The sequence below is a fragment of the Castor canadensis genome, chromosome 2 (assembly GCF_047511655.1).
Source record: "Castor canadensis chromosome 2, mCasCan1.hap1v2, whole genome shotgun sequence".
Classification (NCBI taxonomy): Eukaryota; Metazoa; Chordata; class Mammalia; order Rodentia; family Castoridae; genus Castor; species Castor canadensis.
Window position 1 is genome coordinate 57,165,038 of NC_133387.1, and position 22,734 is coordinate 57,187,771.

At 37.9% G+C, this 22,734-nt stretch overlaps 1 protein-coding gene across 2 annotated transcripts in view; it reads left to right on the top strand.

Annotated features, from left to right (window-relative positions):
- Nucleotides 1-873: 873 nt before the first annotated feature.
- The window catches only part of Sema3d (semaphorin 3D), a 193,403-nt gene continuing 171,542 nt past the window's right edge, over nucleotides 874-22,734 (top strand). The window contains exon 1 of one of the 2 annotated variants that reach the window (XM_074064862.1): nucleotides 874-1,073. The gene's annotated coding sequence lies outside the window, so the exon portion shown is untranslated. The remainder of the gene's footprint in view (nucleotides 1,074-22,734) is intronic. The other variant, XM_074064861.1, reaches the window with a different exon arrangement.

Below are 22,734 nucleotides of genomic sequence, written 5' to 3' on the forward strand. Positions count from 1 at the left end.
AGAATCTACCATGAAGCTAATAAGGCCTAACCTTCAGTACTCAATTGAGCTGTCCCTTTCTGCATCCCCAAGGATGACCCTAATTTATTTTTTTTTTGTAATTTAATAAAAGTAAACTTTATGCATTATTTTTCTTAGAAAAGATTTCACCTCGAAATTGAGTAAATTCCAGGTTCCACAAAAGGTATACATGCTCTTTGTCCTCAAATATTTCTAAGTTTCCTATTGTGTGACCAAGGTGTGCAAAAAAGTACAAGTAAAACTTCCTTCTTCCGCTTCCCACTCCTCTTCATTCTTCTCCTCTCCAGTCTTCCCTTCCTCTTCAGGGGTGCTAGCCCATTAAGAAGAATTGACCCCAGTGTCTTAACCCAGATCTGTTTTACATAGTGGGGCACAGGTATTCTTGGGGAATTAGAATTTTTAGGGCAATGTTTGTAGTCAGTCATTCTCCTTGTTTCTTCTGCCCTGAAGCATTTTGGTGTAGAAAGGGCAATACACAGGGTCCCTAAATCACCCAGACCTTTTACAGACAGGCTGCACTGCTGCCAAAAGCACCTCTCAACGAGGCCGGAACTACCTTTAGATCCACAGGACTGACCGGCTAGGCGCAGACAGGGATGGACTTGGCTGAGGGAAGGGGGGCCGGGAGCTAGGGGAGGAGATTGAAAGGGAAGAGGTAATCCCCGGCGTTTAGAATATCCCCTTTTTAGAAAGACTGAGTCTATCCCAGGACAGCTGCTGCGGTTACACCACAAACTTAAAAGCCGCCCTCCTGCTTGCCTTTCCTCACCACCCGCGTCTCTCCAAAGCTCCAGCTGGTGCCTGGCTCTCCGCGGGTCCCAGCCAGGCGCTCAGGGGCAGTAGCGCCCCCTGCCTTCCAGCCTGGCCTCTGCAGCCGCTGCCTCCGCGCACCGCCAGGGCCGCTGGCGGCTCCGCGGCTCAGCCGGGGCTGCGACTCAGAGCAACTCGTGCCGGTGCCCTGGGTCTTCGGTCGCTCTCCCTCACCCTGCAACCCCTTCCTTTCTCTGACAGGACATCAGAGAAAGAGAGGAAGAGAGAAGAGTAAAAATCAGGTAAGTCTGGTTTCGGGTCACCTGCTATTCCAGTGGGAGGGTGCCCTGGAGACGGCAGTGTTAAGTAGGGGAGATCAGATCTGAGGGTGACCGAGGGTCCACAGTGAGGACCCGAAGTATCTGGGAGATAAGGAACTTTCCAGAGGCCGAGTAGGCAGTAGCCAACAGGGAAGGGCGCACAGAGGAACTGGCTGGGAATCCGTGCGTGAGGTTGCGGACCGCCAGTAAGCGCAGCGCGGCCACAGGGGCGCAGTCCTCGCGTCTCAGCCGCGGCCGGAGACTGCTCAATCAGTGCCTAAGGCACTGCGCAAAGTTTTCCTCCCGGGGCGCGCCCAGGAACTTTGCTCTTTCCCTGGATGCCTCTCTCTCCCTCCCTGGTGCCCTCTCCAGCCAGCCAAGGCTGTGGAGGGCGCTTACGAATGTGCCCGTGGCTTCCGACGACTACAGGTTCATTTGGAGTCGCGCTGGTGGGGACCGTGCGGAGAGAACTTAATCGAGGGGCCACCATGCCTTAGCTCAATCCTTTCCCTTTGGACTGGGGAAAGGGAAGTGGAATACGCGGTGGTTGTTTTTGTGGTGGCACTTTGGGGGAGGGATGGGAGACGCCTTTTTCCTTCAAGTGAATCGCGACACCATGTCTCATGGAAGTGAGCATCGTTCTAGATTCAGAGGGGAAAGCTGGAGTTAGATAAAGTCACAAAGCTGACGGGCGGTAAAATGCTGTTATAGCATAATGCTCTCTTGTTGAGGGAGGGAACCCTTGATAGCCCTTGGCATGACTCCTGCTGGGGATTTTACCCCGACTGCGGCGCTCCGGGTGTTTTCTCCCGGTTTACCCACAACGTTCCCGGAGTTGACCTGTTAATGGACTGCCCTGGCAGTCACGCGGGCCGTTTTCTGCACCGATTCTCCTTTCCTGATGACTTGTGTGCAGCCTCGTGGGCTGAGTTGCCTTGCTTGTGTCCCAGTGCTAGGAGGGACTTGACAGAAGGAAGAGACATCGCGCTCAGCCGGGCCGTCTGGAATGTGGGGATTGGACTGGACATGCGCGCCCCGCAGCTGGAACCGCTAACCTCAGGGATTTCGTGTTACTGACACCCGAATTCAAGGCGCGAACTTTTCGCTACTTAACATTGAGCAGAAATAAAATCAATTGTCCCTACGTGTACTCTTCCCTGTCCCTCAAACTCCTCCCATCTCCCTTTAGCTATTTGCACCAGCAAAAGAAGCGGGGCCAGGGGAGAGGGGCGACCACATTCCCAAGTTTTGTTGGGAAAGGGTTCTCCTGAATGTGCACGTGTGGGGCGGCGGAGGGTGGAGGAGGACGGTCTAACCTGAAGAGGACAGCTTAGGTGGAGGTAGAGGAGATGGTATGAGACCCCTCGTGGTTCTATTGCTGCTGCTGTTGTGTAACCATGGCAACCGCTGGGGCCAGGGCTGTGAGAACCTTCCCGGTTCCACTCGTGGAAAGAAAAAAAGTGCAGGGTAGGGAAGGGAGAGAGGCACATGTCATCACTCCAGTGATGCTTTCGCTTTTCTCCCTTCTTCTCTGAGGCCAGACTAGGAAGAGGATGAGCCAGAAGAAAGAGTTGGGAGTGAACAGCCCGGAGTCGCTTTAACCCCCGCTAGTCTGGGAGTCGCTGAGGTTGCGCTGGCTAGTGGAGTTACAGCTGACAGGCTGCAAAGTGATGGCCCAGGTCAGGGGAATGGGAAAAGACCTTGACCCTTGGAAAAGAAAGGCCAGGAAATACAGGAAGATGATGTGGGGTAAGATAAGAACAGGGTCAAGAGGTAGCTGAGAGACAATTAAATGGTACTAATTTGGACTGCCAACATTTCAAATGGAATTTACCCATTTATGAAATGGAAAATTGATGGGGAATGGAAGGACAGTTACCAAACAACTATCGTGCCTCATATGCTGTGTGTAATATCACAATTAATATTCTCAACAAATGAGTGAAACAAAGAATGGAGAAATTGACGTTCCATTTTGGTTTTATGTTCATAGCAAAGAATTACAATTCTTAAAAATCATACTTATTGGACAGTGGATGAGGTACAGTTATACTCGTTTTGGAGGTGAGAATAATAAGTTAGAAAGGTGTTGATTGCTGTGACAGAATATAAATTTTGCGGTCAAAGATAAGACAGGAAGTCATTTGTGGGGTGTGGGTCTCCTTTCAGCCACTTCAGGCAACTTTCCATGGCCCCATTTAAAGGGATGACCTCTCTAACGTCAGTTCTGGTGCTGTGTCTGCTTATGCAATTACTTGCATGTGAACACTCAAGAGCTTGTTTGAAGATGAGTGCAGAATGCACCATCTGTAGAACCGGAATATGAATATGATGTCAACATTGTACTTTTAAACAGGTCTTACTGTAATTTGTAGGAATAATCATTGGTGGCTTTAACAATGTTTGTAAGGGAGAAAAAAAATATGTAACTTATCCAACAGCAACCCTATGTCTGTGTTGAGAAAATCGCTGCAGATTAAGTTCTCATCAGTCTACTTATTGTCCCCATGACCTACAAATCAAAAAACTTACTTCATATTTCAGCACCATTGGCTCACCATGTAAGAATCTGTTGTTAATTAGGAAGAAGAGTTGTTTGACTCTAGTAACTTTACTGCTGACTTTCTGAGGGAAAAGGCCAAGGAAAAATATCTGACAAAGCAAAATGTTTTGAAACTATCTGGAAACCATAATCAACATGAATAGAAACTAAGAGTAAAACATAGAAAAATAATTGCTTTAACGTTGTTTTTGCCTTCCACAGAACTACCTTCATAGGTCTTGCCTAATAAATTTGTTTTATTATTTTCAGGGTAAATATGCACAAAGAAAAACTGAATTTTTTATCTCTGTATGTGTGGCAAGGCCAATAAAAATGGGAGTGGGTAACTGTTTATGGTGACAGTGCAAGTCAGGAATATAAACAATTACAAAGGCAAAGGAAGCACATCTTCTATTGTTCCTGACAGATTAACAGATTGGAATGGAGGTTTAAATTTGAGCTGCAGAATTGAATTACTATCACACTTTCTTTTCTTTTCCAGAACTGGAAAGTATTGTATTTGGAATTGGAATAAAATTAAAACAGGAAGTTTCATGGTGCCCAGTTCTTATTCTTCATATTATGCCTATATTCCTTTGCGTGGATGGGCATTTGTTAAGTTATATCAAATGGGTTTTCACAGGCCAGCAGGTGTCTCAGAAGAATCCTGTAGAATTTTCAGGCATTTCTGTGGCCTGGTGTTTGTTTACTGCTTGAATAGAGTTACTGGGTTAAGTCTCCACCATTTTTATCACATATATGGAATATCAAATTCTCAATCACAGAATAAACATTCCAATTGGTGCTGCTTTTATAACTAATAATACATCTTCAGATTGACTGTTGTAGCTTCATTATTTTGGGAAAAACAAATGTTGCCTTTAAACTTTGCTTTCCTTTTGGGAAGTTTAATCCTTTGGTAACATATGTCCATTGGAAATTAACCTTGTTAATCAATACGTTATTTGATAAATGAAAATAGTCACAGGTCTATTTTAAAAGGTTCTTATTATCATTGCTGTAAACACTTGGAGCTTAGAGAGTACCCGACTAAGGTCATAAGTATTTCAGTCTTCTATAATATAATCTTTGGGAGAAAAACAAGTGGTCACAATCAGGGAATATGGAGATAGTAAAATAATAATAATGATTGACTGTAAGGAATACTTATTGATCATATGCCTTTCCACCTCAAAACATGGTTTTAAAAAGTTCCCTTCCTCCAGGATACATTAGCCAAAATCTTCATTATATTTATACATTTTTCATTCCTTTCAAGCTAATAGTCTATTGTTTAATCATTATTTTCTTGTTTACTATTTTATTCTGGTTTATAATCTCCAACTAGTTCATAAGAACCTGAAGGGAGCTGGGTCATGGCTCAAATGGTAGAATACTTGCCTAGCAAGCAGGAGACCCTGAGTAAAAATCTGGAGTAATGGAATTTGTATTCTCTAACTTTTTATTATACAATATTTTCAAAAGAAATAAGAGGCTTAGAGCCTGGCTCAAGTGGTAAAGCACCTGTTAGCAAGCACAAGACTCTGAGTTCACCCCCAGTACTGAAAAAAATGTCTGTGAAACCAAGACCAAGCTTTGGGCTGGGGACCTGGCTCAAGTTTTGAAGTGCCTGCCTAGCAAGTGTGAGGCACTGAGTTCAAACCCCAATTCTGCACAAAAAAAGTGAAGAGAAGCTCACCACACTTGCATAACCCACAAGAGGGTGTAAGGAAAAAATAGGGCATATGCAAAAATACTTATTCTGAAAAAAATCACATTATACAACAAGTTATTATTTTCTTGTACTTTTGGAAGGACCTAATTAATAAGTGAATATCTACATCATCAATGGATGCTAGTTCATCTTAACTTTAAATACCTAAACAATAATTAGAAAAAAGGATAAAGTAAAAGAGAAATTTACCATGAATAAAAATATACCAATGAACAACTGAAAGATCTTTGCAGTTATTTTCAAATTTGATAATGAGATAGACTTAATTATTACACATTTATGCATGATATAAAGTGTCAAACCCAGATATACTTAAGTGCTTCTTAAAAGATGGTATATGTAGTAAAATATGCTCCTCATGCTTGGATTTTAGTTATTTTGATGACTTTCCATTTATCCTTATCAATATTTTATCTTTTGTCTCCACGTTAATGAAATTTAATAACTTTTTAATCATAATGAACCAGTATATTTTCAACTAATTTGCTAATTTTTCACTAGTAAATTTATCTATTTCTAATTGTTTTGTAAAATTCAATAAACTACAACTATTAACCTCAAATATAAATGCATTAGTACACCAAAAGTTTAAGTGACTCATGGGTCATAGACAAATCTGTGCTTATGTGAATCTAAATTTATCTTTTCACACTGACATCTTTCTTTTTTTTTTCTTTTATTATTCATATGTGCATACAAGGCTTGGGTCATTTCTCCCCCCTTCCTCCACCTCCTCCCTTACCACCTACTCCGCCCCCTCCCTCTCCCCTCCACCCCCTCAATACCCAGCAGAAACTATTTTGCCCTTATTTCTAATTTTGTTGTAGAGAGAGTATAAGCAATAATAGAAAGGAACAAGGGTTTTTGCTGGTTGAGATAAGGATAGCTATACAGGGCATTGACTCACATTGATTTCCTGTGCATGTGTGTTACCTTCTATGTTAATTCTTTTTGATCTAACCTTTTCTCTAGTTCCTGGTCCCCTTTTCCTATTGGCCTCAGTTGCTTTTAAGGTATCTGCTTTAGTTTCTCTGCTTTAAGGGCAACAAATGCTAGCTAGTTTTTTTAGGTGTCTTACCTATCCTCACACCTCCCTTGTGTGCTAAAGGTTTTATCATGTGCTCAAAGTCCAATCCCATTGTTGTGTTTGCCCTTGATCTAATGTCCACATATGAGGGAGAACATACGATTTTTGGTCTTTTGGGCCAGGCTAACCTCACTCAGAATGATGTTCTCCAATTCCATCCATTTACCAGTGAATGACAACATTTCATTCTTCATGGCTGCATAAAATTCCATTGTGTATAGATACCACATTTTCTTAATCCATTCGTCAGTGGTGGGGCATCTTGGCTGTTTCCATAACTTGGCTATTGTGAATAGTGCAGCAATAAACATGGGTGTGCAGGTGCCTCTGGAGTAACCTGTGTCACAGTCTTTTGGGTATATCCCCAAGAGTGGTATTGCTGGATCAAATGGTAGATCAATATTTAGCTTTTTAAGTAGCCTCCAAATTTTTTTCCAGAGTGGTTGTACTAGTTTACATTCCCACCAACAGTGTATGAGGGTTCCTTTTTCCCCGCATCCTTGCCAACACCTGTTGTTGGTGGTGTTGCTGATGATGGTTATTCTAACAGGGGTGAGGTGGAATCTTAGCGTGGTTTTAATTTGCATTTCCTTTATTGCTAGGGATGGTGAGCATTTTTTCATGTGTTTTTTGGCCATTTGAATTTCTTCTTTTGAGAAAATTCTGTTTAGTTCACTTGCCCATTTCTTTATTGGTTCATTAGTTTTGGGAGAATTTAGTTTTTTAAGTTCCCTGTATATTCTGGTTATCAGTCCTTTGTCGATGTATAGCTGGCAAATATTTTCTCCCACTCTGTGGGTGTTCTCTTCAGTTTAGACACCATTTCTTTTGATGAACAGAAGCTTTTTGGCTTTATGAGGTCCCATTTATCTATGCTATCTCTTAGTTGCTGTGCTGCTGGGGTTTTGTTGAGAAAGTTCTTACCTATATCTACTAACTCCAGAGTATTTCCTACTCTTTCCTGTATCAACTTTAGAGTTTGTCACACTGACATCTTTCAAAGATGTGGCATCTTCTGCTGTAGAAATGAGGAATAATTCTATTATATCTCTCATTTGTTCTGTGAAATATTTAGTCTAGTGACTTTAATATTTTACATTTTTTAAACCGATGATGAATAGTGTGTTCTATTAAGATTTCAACAGAAAATAACAGGAAAAATGGGAAAATTTGAAGTTTCCTAATTAAATAGAATTAAGTCTCATTAAATGAAACTATAAATTTTTTATGAGAAAGTCTAAATAAGCAAAAAGTTTGACTTACTAAATTTCTTTTTTTTTTCTTTAACACAGTAGCTCAGGCTAGCATTGAACTCACTATGTAACCCAGACTGTCCTTGAACTCACAGTCCTAGTGCCTCAGCCTGCTGAATGCTGGGATTACAAGCATGTGTCACTATGCCCGGCTTCAAGGTTCTTAAAAGAAATAAACTTCTATTAATCTAATGGGGAATGAATATATGAAGGTAGCATTATCTACCACCACAAAAATGCCTATTTTCCCTATGTTAATTATGCATTTTGCTAGATTCTCTCTTTAACCAATCTTTTGCATATTCTAAACAGGTTTGAAGGATTATGGTGCCATTTTGTACCAGATGAGTTTACCTAACTGCAATCTAAGTAAATGAATTAAATAAGTAGAGTTCCAAACATATATTTTCCCATACTTAGTAAGTATAATAATTTATATCAAAACCACAAACTGGTAAAGTACTAAATTTTTTCCTTGAAATATACAGCAAATCTACATTAGGATAAGAGTTGAGCAGAACCAAATAAAGAATAAGAATTTTAAAAGGTATGTGAGGTCTTAAGTTTTAGCTTAATTTGGTTATCTTGATGCCACTGGAAATTATTTCAAATATTGAGAAATGACACAAAATGATTTTCAATAAGAGTTGAACGTCATTTTTGCTGACTATAAAATAATTACTTTGGTATTAACAATGCAAGAACGCAGCAGAATAAGAAAATAAGACTTTGGTCAAAACTTAGGGATGACCAGAATTTGAAAGTACTTGTGGTGAATTGTGAGGGAGAAATGTAAAAGATGTGTTCCAATTGCACCTTTGGCTTTTTGTGGAAAGTATTCAGTTCTTATTCCATTAATTCTTTCAGCAATTTCAAGAAGAGAGTCCTATAGTTTTCTGCAGGGTAGGGATTAGAAAGCAGAGGGGTAGGAGAATTCGTTAATCACAAGTAGGAAATAGAATTATTTCAAATACAGCACACAGCAAAAGTTACACTGAAATTGTTTCTCAATAGAGATATTGTCTGGATTTCTCTTAGTAAAGAGATCAAGAAATACTATAATCTACATATTTATTATCAGCATGTATGAACTATAATTAAAAAGCGTGTTCAGAACATAAAGTGTCCTTGTAAGTTGACAAAAGTGGCATGCATGCCTTTTTAACATAATACATATTCAGCTAGACTCATACCTAATGATGTAAAGATCTAAAATTGCATCTACATAATCTCTCTTTCTTTAATGGCATGTATAAAATGAATGTGAAGCTTTTGCTCCCCCTTTTCTCAAAAAATTCTTATTGCAGGAGGGCAAAATGGCCCAAACGATGTATGCACATATGAATAAATGAGTAAGGAAAAAAATAGAAAACAAACAAAACAAAAAGACAATCCATATGCATTAAATTCAGGTGTTTTGGGGTTTTGGTATTTGTTATTGCTTTTGCTTCCAGATAAATATTTGATCATCATATCTAAGGTGATTTACCTATAGAAGAAAGAAGTGTTTTGTAAGGCAAAAATAATGTCTTAGAAATTGGATACTATTCTTACATTGAGGAACACTTTCAATTTTGAGCTATCACACGTTATTTCAAACACAGATATTTGGAACTCAGAATTTTCAGCTTACTTGTGATACTAAATATTGGGTCAGTGGAAGTTGATACTAATTCAAGTTTTCTTACTGAAGTAGGCTATAGATTTTTGTAGATTTAAAAATATCTTAAACTGATAATTTTCATTTCAGAAATAGTTCAGGATCATTGTTGAAAAATTAGACAATACTGGTGAACAGAGCAAAGAAACATTAGCAAACATTTATCAGTAAATATACTGTACACAAAGATGTGTGTTCAATATAATATCAGGCATGAATTTATATTAAAGATAACTTTATATTTAACACCTAGCACCTAGACCTTGTTTTCTAATACTGGTCTTCATAGAAGGGATCAGTCATTTTGGAGAACTGAATGATTCTAGGACTGGGACAAGAAATTTAAAGGAGAAACCCAGAGCATCTTTTGCTGTCAAAAAAATAAAGAAATGCTAAATAACACACACACACATACACAGATGGTAGGCGTGTGTCAAAAGGACATAAGAGCCAACAGAAAGAGCTCCTAATGATCAAAGCTGTAATCATTTGTGCAATCAAAATATAGTATTGATTATTACACAACTACAAATCAAACATCCATGAGAAGATATTAGTATAAGTAAATGATTGAATAAAATAATAAATGGAGGAAATGAGACAGGTTTCCCAGACAGAAGCATGTCAAGTTCTTTATGTAGATCATTTCCTAAGGAAGAAGAGCAGAACGCTCTCTTCTTGAAGTGTGAGTGATCATGGTGACTTCCCCTTCCAAACAGTACATGACAGAAAGAAAGGCAAAATTGAACATAACATATTCCAGTTAATAAGCCTTATGAATGCTATCACACCGTCTCAGCCAGGTGGTCAAATTCAACATTGTTTGTCATAAATGATGTTAAAGGTATATTTCCCTGACATGAGTGGATGAAAGAGATACTTTGCAGAAAAAAGGCTGGAGTGTGGCTCAAGTGGTACAGTGCTTGTTTAACAAATGTGAGGTCTGAATTCAAACTCCAATACACCAAGAAAAAAATTCTTATTACTGTGATTTTTCTCCCCTAAATGCTTAATACCAAGTTAACCTTAAGAAAAACATTAGACATATTACACTAGTGGATGTACCTGACCAGTAATCCTCAAACAATCAAGGTCATCAAAAACAAGGAAAGTCTGAGATCTGTCACACCAAGAGAAATGTAAAGAGTGTGATGACTAAATGTGCTGTGATACCCTAAATGGTTTCCTGGAACAGAGGAAAAGCATTCTATCACAACTAAGGATATCTGAATATTGGTTAATTGATTGTAGCAAATGTCCATACTAATATAAAATGTAAATATTAGGTCAAGTGAGTATGGATTATAGAGACACTGCACTGTCTTCTCAATGTTTCTGGAAATTTAAATCTGTTCTGGCAGTCTATGAAGTTATATTTAAAAATTACAGAACTGAAGGTGACTCATTCTCTGGTCAGAAAGGTTAGTATCTGTTCATTGAGTGTTTAGTTTACTCCCTAGTTCTAAGTAGTTTTACTGCCACTTGTTTGTGATGATAATTAATATAAATCTTGTCATGAGAAACAAATATTTGAATTAACTGTTCTCACGATTGCCTATTTTTCAAAATAAAATGGAATATTCAAATTGTTAAATTTTTCTAGATGACCATATTTATATGTTATCTACAAATAAATCTTCTATAAACCAACCTTAAATATTTTTAAAGCCAAGCATTTTCTACCTGTCTTTGCTGCTTTACTAATATTAAGATCTATCATCACTGCCAGGTGTCTTAGTTCTAGGAACGAGTATCCCTCCAAAATTCTTACAAAAGTGTATGACTAAACTTATTCTTGTTCCCTCTCTGTGAACCTCAAGGATACCTACTACATCAAGGGAGTTAAAGATTTTTCACTCAAATATTATAATAACTATGCCATGACTATGTTAACATGAATTTATACCTAGGAAGCCTTTTTTCTTCCATAAAACTCTTAGAAGCTGAGACTTATGTGTATTCCAGCTAATGTGGAATGGGCAGCAAATATAACTTCTGTCCTCCTTCTGACCTATTATATTTATTATACACACACATACATATATGTATAGTACACATTTTCATATGTTAAAATACTACATAAAATTATATTGCAGATATTTACATATACATGCATACATACACATGTATGTACACACCATACACACACACATATATATGTATATATACACACCTCTAAATGTCAGTGCTCTTTCTCTCTGCCTTTCTTTGTCTGTCTCTGTCAGTGTGTGTGAATATATAAAGAGAGAAAAATATAAAACCAGTTCCCGGGTGTGGTGTTACTACTTGTAATCCTAGGTACTCAGAAGTTCAAGGCAGACTGGGCAACCTAAGGACACACTGTCTCAAAATAAAATGAAAAAGTCTGAGGATGTAGTTCAGCAGTGGATCATTTGTCTACCATGCATGAGACCCTGACTTCAATGCCCAGCACCACACGAACATTCAGAAAAAAACCTGTTTTGCTAGCTTTTGGAGAGCTCCCCTTAGAGTTGGCTGAGATGTCTTGTCATTTTACCTTTACTTTCTACATCTTTATACATGCAGTTCCTCACCCTTCATTATTACGACCTATCTACCATTGTTTATTAATGACCTGGCTCTGTGCTCTTCAGCTAACTGGAGTTTCTCTTGAATTCGTGTTCCGCTGTGGCAATTGTTGAAGGTTTAGACATGCTTGGATTTTTTCTTCTGTTTTTAGTTTGCATGAGTCATAGCATGAAAAATACATTTCAAAAATGTGCTATTATCCCAGGATGTATGAGTAAACACCCTACGCTTTGGTGATACTTTATTGAACTTTATGAAATAATGAAACTACCTGAAGAAGACTCCACTCATAATAACTAATATGCTGTATACTCTTCTTCAATTCAGTTTTCATTTTTATTGCACAAAAGAAATAAAAAATTTCTGAAAAACTGATGTTGTCCATGATAATTTACCTCAATTATAAGAGGAATGATGCAATATAATATTCTGACTAAAGCTTTATAAATTCTTACTTAATGTGCATAATAGAGATATGTGCATTTTGTAAACTAGTTAAATGTCAGTGAAATTATATGCTTATTAACTGCATGATGGATGTATTTTCCAATTAAAAGTTCTTCCTTAGCCACATTAAAATCTGTATTGTAAATCCCTATATTTATATATTATAATATATATTTATATATCGCTATATCTGTGTTTTATATATCGTTTTTCAAGAAGGTTGGTAGACAATAAAAGTAACAAGGCTATTCTGTATGCAAAAGTATCTGCATGACAAAAGAGTAAGAGAAGAGTTATTTTTTACTTTAAAGTGGGAAGTTAATATGAATCAAGAAATTCTTGAATTAACTTTTGAAGTTAAGGCTTTTATCACCTGTAAATTTACTGTTCAAAAGCATTTACCCTATTTATCCAGACAAGCAAATAACACTTCCCGGTCCTTGGCTCAATTCACGTTTTGCAGAGCCACAAGGATTGTTGTCTTAGACTTCATGATGAGGTTTGGCAGAGAGCATTCATTGTTCAGGTTTTAAAAAGGGCAAGTTTTTGGCAGGAATAACTTGCATGGAAAAGGAATGTTATGCTTACACATGTGTACTCAATAAACCCTCAGAAAGCTTGGGGTAACATATTACCGGATTGCCTACCCCACCCTACCCCCAGTCTCTAAACGTTGAATGCTTAAAAGCCTTTTTTTGTTGTGTCCCTATCACACTGGTCTCTTCATATTTCAGGAAATGGTGCTTTTATTCATATTTCAAAAGTTATTACCATGCAGTGTACAATCATTTCACATCCTGTGCACTTTTACTCGAGGGTTATTAAAAACAACAATTGGATCAAGGACTTCTTTAGTGTATCACAGTCACACAACCATCATGTCCATGACAGCCAACAATCATCTTTTACTTATTTGCAACTCTATATTATTTCCATTAATCACAAATGAGGATTTCAAATTTCCCTTTTACCCTTCACTTATTATGTACAAGCAGTGTTCAAATATATATACTTTAAGTACATAGTATATTAGGATGAGCAAAAAAAGTCTTGTAAATTTCCCAAGTCAATAAACAAAACAAACCAGTGTCAGCCACATGGGCCAAACACACAGGCCTACATCTGCTATGTTCTTTCCACATGCGGCTTTGCTGTGATGACTTCTCCTTTCATTTGGAACTGTTTCCTGTCTTTTCTTGGCAGCATCTCTCCCAGCATCAACCAAAGCCCTCCTTCATGCCTCACCCTTAAATCAGCCTTGCATACACCCTATAAATCTTGTCTGAAAAAATGCTTTTCACCTAAACCTTGATCACCTGTCCATCCGATCTTCTCCAGTCTTCCAGTAAGTGTCACCCTCTGTCCTACTTCTTCTCATACCATATGAGTAAGTTTCTCAAGTAAGGACCAAATGATTGCTACTCCAACATCTTTCTCTAGAATCCATTAACATATCACCAAGGCTTGCAAATGATGGATTCACAGTCTTTATTACTTACAGAATTCATTCAGAATCTACTACTTCTGTTTTTTTTTCCTCTCATGATAATTTGGATATGGAACTCACTGCAACTTTTAATTTATACATGTATGACTTCATAACAAACCTTATTTCACACATATATTTCTATATATTCATATTGTTCTTGAATCCCTCCTATCATTAATTCCTTTTTCATCTTTTCTTTAATTCAAAAATAACTTATTGAGTCAGTGCCTGGTATGATCTGGGCACGACAAGAACCACTGATAAAACACAGATGAAGAAAACATGCTTGTTGTCCTGAAGTGGATAATTGTGAAAGCATTCATTATCATCATGGGTCAAATCAAACTTCCCTATTGTATCAAACCCAGCTAAACAAAGACCCCATTGGTCTTTACTCTCCTTAGCCTATTCTTTAACTGTGTCACCTTCTTCCTTACCTTCTACCTTCATCTGTGTGGGGATCATGCCTGGAGTATTCTCTCCGCCCTGAGTTCTCTAGTGACCCAGTTATTTCACCACACCACCACAAGCCCTCGCTCATCCCCTGAGATTAGTCCCAATTGCTTACACTCCAGTTATAGTTGGTAACTAAAAGTTGTAGTCTTTTATTAATGTCACTTTGGACTAGGACTTTAAAGTGTGGGAGAAAGGGTGGTGCTACATTTAAATTTATGGACTGTGAAAGCAGACAGCCTGGGTTCTGATCCTACCTCTGTCACCTCTTACCTATGTGATTCAGACAGGTTACTCAACCTATCTATGTTTCAGTTTCCCATCCTTGTATTGGGATTCATGAAAGTATTAGCCTCATAGGCTTATTGTGATGAGTAAATAGGTTAGAGCAAACCAAATGCTTCATGACGCATTGCAATAGCTGTGCTTTGTTTGTTTGTTTGTTGTTTTGGGGGGTTTTGTCTCACACAGATAAGTAATGTGGTATGACACATAGGACATATTCCTACTCCATCTACACATTATTCTACTGTCTTCTTGTATCTGCTGAGGTCATTCAAAGAACAGTCTTTTGGCGGCCTACTTCAAGTATGTAGATAGGTAACAGAATAGTATTTTAAGATTGATTTTTGCCATATCTTTTTCCCCCCTGGAAGTGTGTTTAAAGAGATAATTTTGGAGAACATTGCAACAGGTCATGTTATACTATGTGAGCAAGAATCCCAGTCAGAGAAACCTGCATACTAGTTGTCATAGAACAAGCAGGCAGTTGTAGACACTACACAGAAAGTGATAAAACCTTTAGGCATCCCATCTGAATTCCAGCCTCGTTTCCCTTTTCTCCTTTCCACTACTGGATTTGTAACATTGCGTAATTCCTTGCTACAGTGCTCCATACCAAATAAACAATGCAGATTTATTCAACTGGCTCTCATCCCCATTTTTTAAAAAATCTACCATATCACTGGGTCTTTTCTCATGCCCGTTCCCTTGCCCGTGTTTGCACTGAGTGATTTCTATCTTGATTCTATGTGTTTTCTAACCAGGTATTGCTGTTGGGACCTTTCCTTAAATGCTCTCACTGTTCTGCCATTCAGATTGTTCTATTTTAGGCTCCTTCTTAAGAAAGTAAAGGGAAACAAAATGATCTAATTCACTGCCCACTCACTTGAGGACCTGGAAACTGGCCCAGAAACATGCTGCATAGTGCAGTCCTATGCCCAGAGACTAGAGCTTTTCTAGACCACACACCAGTACTGAACTCGCCCCGCTTGCTGACTAGCTGCAGAGAGAGGACTGGATCCTTGCTCTCTATCCTGTGTGCCCCAGTGGACTCGGCAGGAATGTGGTCCCAAAGGAATATGATTGCCTAAGAGACGCTGAACCATCATCTCTTGAGAAGCAAGGTTGAGAAGAGCTGGGAGATAAATTTGAAACTTCTGCATCTGTAAGAACTTCAGTAGGCAAAGTGAGTCTTTGTCCCCTGCTGCTTCATCTGCTTGGCAGTTCTCCGGAATACAACTAAACACAAGCAGCAAGTATATCAATGATATTTTCCAGAAATGGAACTTAAAGGTCATTAGCTTCTGAGCAAGTGGAAGTGAAACTGAAAAATGTTCTTTTTATGGAAAAATACTTTTTATAGTAGTATTTCAAGCTGGTCTATTCTCATAATTATCACTTTTGCTTATAAGTGTTTATCAGTATATTTTATAATACCAATGATTTATAAAAATCCACATCTCATAAAAAGTAAAATGATATAGAGAGAGGATACATAAAAATTATTTGAAATATTTTCTAAGTATTTATTAAACAGTTACAAAGCTTGTCACTGAGTTTTCATCATAGGGATGCTCTTTATTTTCCTCTGGTTGCTATGATATATATATATACATATATATATATATATGGGATTTTATTTATATATATTTATACATAAAATATATAGTATATACTATAATATATAATAAAATATATATTTATATATATTTAAATATTTATATATTTGGGGTTTTATCTGTGACTCATGGCTTGAAACTCATTTTTGCCTGCCTTTAACTAGCCATAAAGGGATCCTCTGATCTGCTTTGTCTGACAGTAGGTCATAAGACCCTCCTTGTCTCAGAGGAGTTCTGCCTCATATCCTGGAGGAAGGACTGCTGTACAGAGCAGAGAAAAAGAATCTGAGGAAACAGGGCTTGCTGAGTTTCCCCAGCTCCTCTGTTAGTAGTCATGCCAGTGAAATGATGTCTCTATAACTTTGTAAGACCCTTTATAATAAACCAGTAAACATAAGTGTTTCCCTGAGTTCTAGAGCTACTGGAGAAAATAATTACACCAGAAGGGGACTGTGGGAACCTCCACTTGCAGCTGGTTAGTTTGAAGCACAGGAAAACACCTGACCTGCGACTGGCATCCAAATGGTGCGAGGAAGGTGGGGTGTGAGTGGGAGGTAGTCTTGGGGACTGGGAGTCTGAAGCTATCTCCAGGTAGATAGTGTCAGAAATGAGTTGAAATAGAGGTCACTCAGTATGTGTTTATTGTGGATTTGATTGTTTGCTTGCTAGTGATAACTCTCCCCTTTTGTGGTCACAGAAAGGCTCTGCATTGTAAAAATATATAGTAGAAACTGAAATAATCATTTTTCTAATGTTTTGTCAATGGATTGATATAAAACATTTAATTTTTTTCTACATTTAAATGCTCACACACATATATATTATATATGTTATATAAAGAGAGATTATATATATGTATATTATGGAGAGAGACATATATATGGAGACATGTTTGTATGTGCCATTCTATATTCTATGAATTCTTTTGTTTGTTTGGATAGTAATGTGGTTTGAACTCAAGCCTTCACAGTAGCTAGGCAGGTGCTCTAGCCCTTTTGAACCATGCCTCCAGCTCCTTTTTCTGGGGTTATTTTATAAATAGCTTTTTCCCCAGACCAGCCTGGACTATGATCCCTCCTATTTTATGCTACCTGATGTAGCTGCGATGACAGGGGCAGGCCACTATGACTAATTTTTTCTGTTGTGATGGGACCTCAAAAACTTTTTTGCCTGAGTTGGCCTAGAACCATGGTTCTCCCAATCTCAGCTTACTACATAGCTTGGGATGACAGGCGCACACCATGCACTCAGCTTTTGGTTGTATGGAGTCTCACAAAATTTTTGCCTGAGCTATCCACAAACCTAGTAGCTAGGATTACAGGTGTATGCCACCAGCACCCAGCTTGTATGTTTGTTTTTTAAATAGTATCTCACTGTGTAGTGCAAGCTTTCTTGAACTCACAGTCCTTCTGCCTCAGCTTCTCAAGTGGTGGTATTATAAGCATGTACCACCATGCCCAGACTTATTCCATTTCTTTTGTTGTTATTGTTGTTGTACTGAGTATTGAACTTGGAGGCTTATGCTAGTTAGAGAAGTGCTATACCACTCACGCTATGACCCCAGTACTTTGGCTTTTAGTTTTATATCAGATAGGGTTTCACTAACTTTACCTGTGCTTGTCTTGATTCTCCATCCTCTTGCCTTCCCTTCAGAATAGCAGGGACCACAGATCTGTGCAACCATGCCCATCTTATTTTGAGATAGAGTCTCCTAACTTTCTGCCAGAGCTGGCCTCAAACTACCAACCTTTTGTCTTCACCTCCCAAGTAGCTGGTACTACAGGGATAGGCCACCATGAATGTCCATCATGAATTCTTTTTTTTTTCCTTTTTTCTTTTATTATTCATATGTGCATACAAGGCTTGGGTCATTTCTCCCCCCTGCCCCCACCCCCTCCCTTACCACCCACTCAGCCCCCTCCCTTTCCCCACCACCCCCTCAATACCCAGCAGAAACTATTTTGCCCTTATTTCTAATTTTGTTGTAGAGAGAGTATAAGCAATAACAGGAAGGGACAAGGGTTTTTGCTGGTTGAGATAAGGATAACTATACAAGGCATTGACTCACATTGATTTCCTGTGCATGTGTGTTACCTTCTATGTTAATTCTTTTTGATCTAACCTTTTCTCTAGTTCCTGGTCCCCTTTTCCTATTGGCCTCAGTTGCTTTTAAGGTATCTGCTTTAGTTTCTCTGCGTTAAGGGCAACAAATGCTAGCTAGTTTTTTAGGTGTCTTACCTATCCTCACCCCTCCCTTGTGTGCTCTTGCTTTTCACTTTTATCATGTGCTCATAGTCCAATCCCCTTATTGTGTTTGCCCTTGATCTAATGTCCACATATGAGGGAGAACATACGATTTTTGGTCTTTTGGGCCAGGCTAACCTCACTCAGAATGATGTTCTCCAATTCCATCCATTTACCAGCGAATGATAACATTTCGTTCTTCTTCATGGCTGCATAAAATTCCATTGTGTATAGATACCACATTTTCTTAATCCATTCGTCAGTGGTGGGGCATCTTGGCTGTTTCCATAACTTGGCTATTGTGAATAGTGCCGCAATAAACATGGGTGTGCAGGTGCCTCTGGAGTAACCTGTGTCACAGTCTTTTGGGTATATCCCCAAGAGTGGTATTGCTGGATCAAATGGTAGATCGATGTCTAGCTTTTTAGGTAGCCTCCAAATTTTTTTCCAGAGTGGTTGTACTAGTTTACATTCCCACCAACAGTGTAAGAGGGTTCCTTTTTCCTCGCATCCTCGCCAACACCTGTTGTTGTTGGTGTTGCTGATGATGGCTATTCTAACAAGGGTGAGGTGGAATCTTAGTGTGGTTTTAATTTGCATTTCCTTTGTTCTTAAAGACAATTTTGTTAGATCAAATTAAAAGAAGGAAGCAACTTTAAAGACTAAAGCATTCAATTTAATTCAAGTTTCTGTTTAATTTAATTTTATGTTATTTTAAGTTTTAAGTGAATTCACTTCTTTCCATATAGGTTTTTATTTATTACTTCAGTGAATAAGAATTTGTAAATCTGCTAGCTTGTCCCACCATGGAAATTTTAGTAAATGGGATAGTATTAAGTTTCTAAGCATTTTTTATGGGGAGTTTTTTTTTTTTTTAGTTGTGGATTTTCTTGGTAGTTCCAGGGTTCCTAAAAACAGATTGATAGGGATCAAGGTAGCACTTCTAGTTCCGGGTCTGTCATCCAGGAGTAGAGGCAGGTCAGAAAGTTGAGAGAATGCTGGAGTTATCATGTGGGCTCTTACTTGGGGACCTCTGCAGTCCCCAAGCCATTGTGACTGCTCCTTCTTTAGTGCCGTCACTGTGGATCTTTTTCATGCTTCTGTTCTTTTTCCCTCTACAGTCGTTCCTTACTTATCCATTAACTTTCCTGATTCCAGCTATTAGTTGAATGAGAAATGCACACAAATCGTGAGCCCTCGCTTCTCTCTTGGTCTTGCTCTTCTTGCAGTAAGCCCTGGAATGCAGCAGTTGACCTTCAGTTAACAAACTGTTTGTTTTGGTCTCACCAAGCACCTTCTTCCTCTCTGCTTGTGATTTCATACAAACCATTTACCCTACATTTCAGTGGAAGTAAGGCAGGCGAAATTAAGGATTCATAGAAAAAATATTATATCTTAATAGTACATCTTAGCCATACTTTGGCTCAGAAACTACCCTCACCTGGCTGGGTACCACCCATGCCCCTTCCCACTCATTGATTTTTGGGTGGAAATCTCCTTGTTCTCTCCTTCCCATAGGTTATCATAGGTTTTAAAAGCACCTGAACAGCAGAAACACACTCATTCAGCTTCTGGCTTCCATCTGGGCCTCACCATGCCTCCCTTTGTATTCCCAGTCCATAACATTTAATAGATCCCATTTATACCCATGTGCTCTGCTTGGATTCTTCCATGTCTGAATGCAAGAACCAAGGTCTTCTGGAAACACCGTTTGGTGTTAACAGAAGGGTTGTAAACTTTGGGGCCACAGCCACAATTCTTCTATTCATTATTCTTACTCAAGAGAGTACAAAATTGAGAAAAAACTGGGAAGTTATTTAACTCCATCAGCTTTGGCATACTCATACTAAGATGAGGCAAAGGCAGTTTTATAACCAGAAGATATGTGAGAATATGTAAATAATCTGTCTTAGTAGCTGGCACATTGTTATTAAATAAACACTAGCAATTTGAAACTTGATTTCTTTACATACACACATAAGTATATGTTATATATATTTTATTATGTTTTATATTATTGTATTATTGTATGTATGTATATATATATATATATACATATGTAATGTTTACTGATTATAGAGGCCTTGATATGCTAGGGTATTTGGTAACAAATCATTTTGATTTATTCCATTGGTAATCACCCTGAAAACTTTTGGACCATGAACTAATCCAAGAATTAACGTTTTAGGAAGATGAACCTAGGAATAATCTTCAAGAAGAACAGATAAGAGAGTGCCTTTTCATAGATGGTATCTTGGCCAGGCTAATGCAATGGTGAAGAGAATGGAAGATGCCAGAAAAATTATAAGAAATAACTTATAAGACTTTTTTTCTGCTATTTGTATATTTCATTGTTTTCCCCACTTTATAGTCATAGCATTATTATACTAATGGGAACTTTGCACTCAGCCTAACATAAAACTCTTTTATATGTCTCTCAAATATGGGTATGATAACATTCAAGTTTCCTTACTGATGTTAGACTTTTTTAAATGGCTGTGTATTTATTTCTAAAATTCACAGTGAAACAAATAATACAGGTCTGAAGTCAAATGACTTCATCAGTACAAAGGAAACCTCAATTTTTTCCTTCTAAAGGAAGGTGAATGTTTGAAGTCATTAAAATAATCTTTCAGTTCAGTTCATGAAATAAATTAGTGGATGCTTACTTTGTCTAACTGTAACACTTTGAGTCCAGAATTGTTCATACTGTACCCTTTTTCAAAAGCCAATTCAAATCTCATCTTCTCCAACAGGATACCAGTCCAGAAAACATATATCCTGAACCTATTTTCATTGTCACACATACACCTTCCACTAAATCATTTTAAGTTTGCTCTATTTTATATGTACACTTTGTCATGCTAGCAAACTATTAATTTCTTAGAGCAGAGACTCATCTCCACATTTCACATACATTCTCTTTGACACCTAGCATAGCAATCAATACTTGCTGATTTAGAATTGCAAATGAAAGAAATACAATTAAGGTAATGTTCTGAGAGCTGAAATTGAGATCCTGGCAATATGTAGCATTTCATTTAGATGAATAATGACAGGACTTTCAGCACTTCTTTTTTCAGTTTTGGTTAAATTCAGGAAGCCTTAGAATGGTTATTCCTTTCTTAGTCAAGGACATCTAAAATAATTCTCTTAGTGGAAGTATTGTTTTAATTTTTTAAATATGCTATTTCAAGGATGAACTTTTTAGCCTCTGAACCAGTAAACTAATAAGCTATTTAAAATTTCTAAGTATTTCTAAGTATACTTTATTTTGCCTCCTTACTATTAGCTCATTTTCTCTTTAGATTATCTACATTTGAAAGAATGGTAAGAGCAAAAACTACTGTGTGAAAGTAGAAGATGACACGTTAGTGCTCAGAAAACAGTATTCCTAAAGTTCAGTTTTATGGTCTGTGTTTCAGTAGTGCATATCTAATACAGAACTTTGGGGTTCTTCCAACAGTGCATAGTTTGTTTAAACTGGTTTAACAGAATGAGAAAGAGTACCAGAGGGGGTTTTTTGTGTGTGTTTGTTTGTTTTAATTCTAGCCTTGGAAATAATTGGAGTGTAGGCTTGACAAACTGTCAATCTCAGGATGACTATTTGGGAATCCCTCTAATTAAGGAAATAATAAAATATTTAATTCTATTTTGTTTCACAGGATCATGGTATTTCAGAACTAAAAAAAAAAACTGAGAGAATGTCTATGTCTTGTCTAATTTCTTAACTTTATAGAAAAGACCAAGGATGAGCTTATATGAACTCTTTCCCCTTTCCCTTTTCACCTCCCTCAAGTCTTCCTTCCTACTCCCTCTCCCTTCCTTCCTTACTTAAACATGAAAGAACAACTTCTCTATTTTAAGAAGAGAAGGGTTCAGAGCGGAATAGCCCCAGGCTTGAGTAATTTATGATCCATATCTACAAGACACTAGTTGTAGTGTGCTCAAAGGCACACAAGTGGAAAGTTACAGAACTAAAATCTCTTCCCTTCTATAAGAGTAAAGTTTCTGTGTCTTAATGATGAAGTGCTTGTTGATGTGTTTTAGAAAAGAGACCTGGTGTGTTCTTCCAGTATTGTTGATACTCCAACCCAGTCAAAGTAGCAGTATTAGTCACATAGTGAAAACCATTTCCAGAAAAATTAATTTTCTTACCTGATACCCAAGGACTATTCAGCTATGTTCACGAAAATCTATAGAACTGGCTGTGAAATGGTCTCTTCCTAGCTGCTTTTCCTTATACCAAATAAATAAACATATAAAAATGCATATGATATAT